The sequence below is a fragment of the Lathyrus oleraceus genome, chromosome 3, assembly GCF_024323335.1.
Source record: "Lathyrus oleraceus cultivar Zhongwan6 chromosome 3, CAAS_Psat_ZW6_1.0, whole genome shotgun sequence".
In the NCBI taxonomy this organism is placed as follows: domain Eukaryota; kingdom Viridiplantae; phylum Streptophyta; class Magnoliopsida; order Fabales; family Fabaceae; genus Lathyrus; species Lathyrus oleraceus.
The window spans coordinates 260778101-260782271 of NC_066581.1; the positions used below are offsets into that span (position 1 = coordinate 260778101).

At 38.9% G+C, this 4171-nt stretch overlaps 1 non-coding gene across 1 annotated transcript; it reads right to left on the minus strand.

The window, feature by feature from the left end:
• Positions 1-2899: 2899 nt before the first annotated feature.
• Positions 2900-3006, minus strand: LOC127132918 (small nucleolar RNA R71). Its single transcript, XR_007806922.1, has one exon. It is a non-coding gene; the product is annotated as a small nucleolar RNA R71 (small nucleolar RNA).
• Positions 3007-4171: the final 1165 nt, after the last annotated feature.

A 4171-nucleotide genomic window follows, 5' to 3' on the forward strand; every position in this document is an offset into this window, starting at 1 on the left:
GGATTATGGACGAAGTTATACTAAGAAGTACAGTTTCAGATGTCCCGACTTGAAAGAGTTAAGGAAGCTAGCATATTTTCTATTAGATCCCTTGGACTTCAAACAAGAGGTTTCATCTTCCTCTAGTATGCCTCAGCCTTCCGTTGCTTGAAAGAAGATTGTTGATCAGCTTGTCCTCGAGAAGACTCAGATGAAGACTTCTTTTGAGTCAGAGATCCGACGCATTCGAAGGAAGTACGTGCTTACATCCAGATCTTCTGACATTGTTGTTAGGGATCCTTAGGATGACTAGTCTCCTTTTCTCTTGTATTTTTCATTTAGTTTTTGAAATTTTACTCAGTGTTATCCTTCCAATTATATAAATAAAAGAGATTTTTATGGTCATATCAAATTGTTGCAATTATTGTTAAATGTGTGTGTGTGTGTGTGTGTGTGTGTATATATATATATATATATATATATATATATATATATATATATATATATATATATATATATATATATATTTACAAATAATATAGTAAGTTCCTTGAAAATAAAAAACAATCAAGCATTGCATTTCATGCATCATTTGCATAAGCAGGTTTCTCTTTTGCCAGATGTCTCATTGGTGTTTCTTCTATGCTTCAGCCAAGCTGACTCATCAGTACAATACTGATAACGCGAAAACACATCAGATATTTGCCTTGATTTACACTCAAAGATCATACCATTTTAATTAATATCCCGATTATTTCGCAAGTATTTGAGTTATTTTTGCAAATATTTAAATCTCCAAGCATTAATGAGCAAAATGAAGAAAAGGAAGAAAAAGAAGAAGAAACAGATGAGAAAGCACAGAAAAAAGCAGAAAACCAGAATGCAAAATTTGTTGATGTGACGACCGTCATAGATTCATGACGCTCGTCACGACCCAGCCTGTGACGACCGTCACAGGCCCATGACGAGCGTCACGCGGCCTGAATATGCGCTTTAAAATAGTCAATCACAGGCACCCAAACGTGTCTAAATTTCCTCCAACAACTTGACTCCCACAGATTCCTCATTCAAACGAAGTCTTCCTTAAAAATCTCAACCACCCAGACCTAAAGGAGCACTATATAAAGGACCAAAATGGGAAAAATTGGGGACGCCTACATTTACACTTACGCTCTGCAATTAATTTTTACAGCTTTCTAGCTTTTAGTTATTTTCTTTTCAGCAACTTTGTTTCCGTTGCCTTAGTTCATTCGCCATTTTTTAAAGAATTTTCCTTCCCGTTTTCCAGTTAGCCATAGTAGTAGTAGTTTCCTACACTGGGGAAATACTACACTTTATTTAATTTTAGTAAATAATTTGTATTTAAGAAGCAGAAGCCTACCGACTTGTGGAGGACTGCAAGTGCTCAGAGATTCGCTATACTCTGTTACTTCGATTGCCAGGTTTTTATTGAATTATTATTGTTATTGCCCAATTATTATTATAATTATGTCTGCCTCAATGTTGATCTGTTTATACGCTGCGTTTGCCTTATTTAACATGTCCGGCTAAATTACCGGTATCGGTATGTAGCAATTTAATTAGATGGGATTTAATAATAATCGGTGAAAACCCTTTTTCTCAAACAATCTTTTAGGCTGAAGTTTTTAATTTAAATTTAATTAACTTTATCACAAAAGCGTGAAAAGCTATTTAATACGGTTTTGCCACGAGAGTGGGAAATTAACTAAGGTGAGAACCAACAATCGCGAGAGCGTGAGGCTCGAGCTGGATAGTAAAAATTAGACATTGAGTTTAAAAACAGCGAGAGCACTTTAAAAGCAATTAGAACTTATTTATTTTCAAAAAGTAATTTTAACTTCAAATGGGACAGCGAGAGCGTACATTCTGACTTAAAGCTATAGGCCGAATCAACAATCACGAGAGTGTGAGATAAAGCTTTTTAAATAACTATTTTCTACTGAGAGATATTTGGCATTTAAACTATTCACCGGTGACTTATCGAATCCCTGACAATTAATGCGCTGCATACTGATTTCTTCCATCAATTATTTCTTAAAACTAAATTTCCCTTAGCTTTACTATTCTGCCCCCGAACTTCTACTAATCATTCCCTTAGCTAAACATAGTGACGTTAGTAACCCTAGTTTGACCATAGGTCCCTGTGGGATCGATATCTTTTAAAACTAAAGCGACTGGACTGTGCACTTGCAGTCAAGTACCCGACAGACTATATTTTATATATAGTCACGACAAGCATCAAGTTTTTGGCGCCGTTGCCGGGGAACTTTTTTAGTCGAATAGTGCGATTCTTTCGTTGCACGGTATAAACTAAGGTAAAAATAAAAACTAATCTTCTCTCCCTTCTTTCCCTGATTGTATGCCAAGTACTTGCTCACAAGGCGATAACTTAGCACCACCAGTCCCAGAATTAGAGCGTTTCTTATACGTGAGACGCCGAATACACGAATATCAACAAAAGTATGATATTCCTGATATCTTCTCCCCTCCTAAACCAGAAGAAAAACCAAACATGGCTAAAGAAGGACCACATAATCATCCTCTTAAATTCTACGCTACCCCGTCCCAACAAGAACCTCACAACAACATTGCTGCCCCCGCTATAAATCGAAACGATTTCGAGCTGAAACCCTCACTATTATCAGCCGTCCAACAACATCAATTTGCTGGAAATCCTACGGACGATCCTAATGAACACCTGACCAAGTTTGTGCAGTACGCAGATACTGTAAAGGCGAATGGTGTATCTCAAGATGCGATAAGACTGCGCCTCTTTCCTTTCTCACTAAGAGACAAAGCTTGGGCTTGGTTGCAATCCTTGCCATCCAACTCTGTTACAACATGGGAAGAACTGAAGAACGTTTTCTTATCCCGATATTTTCCGCCGAGCAAAACTGCTATGCTGAGAGCTCAGATCAATGGATTTCGACAAAAAGATGTGGAATCTCTCTACGAAGCGTGGGAGAGATACAAGGACATGATGAGGATATGTCCATATCACGGCCTCGAAGACTGGGTGATCATTCACACATTTTACAATGGGCTTTTGTATAACACAAGACTTACAGTAGACGCTGCCGCGGGCGGTGCACTTGTGGACAAGCCATACAACGAAGCCTATCAACTCATTGAAAACATGGCCCAAAACCATTGCCAATGGGGAGGTGAAAGAACTCCAGTGGAAAAGTCGCAGACAAAGGGTGGAATGTACGAAATCAGTAGCCTTGACCATGTTCATGCAAAGGTAGATGCCCTTGTTCAAAAATTAGACAACTTGACCATACTACCCACATCCACCGTGGCTGCTGTAACTCCAAACTGTGAGTTATGTGGAAACCCTGGACACAATGCACAAGAATGTCAAATATTAGCAGGAGTCCCAACCGATCAAGTGAATTACACATAAGGAAATCCCTATTCGAATACCTACAACCCAGATTGGAAAAACCATCCTAATTTCTCGTATAAGAATAACAACGCCCTGTATGCACCTGGCCAAGCACCAACTGTTCCGCCTGGATATCAAAAGCCAGCTAATAATGCTCCTAACATGCCTAGGAAGTCAAATCTCGAACTGATGATGGAAAGCTTCATAGCTACCCAAGCTCAAACAAACAAAGACTTCTTGAACCAAAACATACATACTAGCGAGCAACTTAAACAACTAACGAGCAAAGTAGACGCCTTAGCCACCCACAATAAAATGCTTGAAACACAGATTTCACAAGTGGCTCAATATCAAGCATCTACAGCCGCTCCAGCTGGAACATTCCCTAGATAGCCGCAACCTAATCCCAAAGGACATGCAAATGCCGTTATACTGAGGAGTGGAAAAGAAGTAGACGGACCCGTAGATCCAAGACTCCAAAACCTTGCCATGTACCAAAAACCAGATAAAACCTCAACTGGGCAGGTAAATGAACCGAAGGAAACAGAAGATAATACCCAAGAGGCCGAAGAGAAAGAAAAACCTTATATGCCTCCACCTCCTTATAAACCACCCATTCTGTATCCTCAAAGACTCAAAAGTTCTAAAACTGCGAGTCCATTTAGGAAATTTGTTGAACTTATGAAGCAACTAAACATTATGATACCCTTTACAGAAGCCATCACACAAACGCCCTCCTATGCCAAATTTCTTAAGGAAATCCTATCCAATAAGAAAAAGATT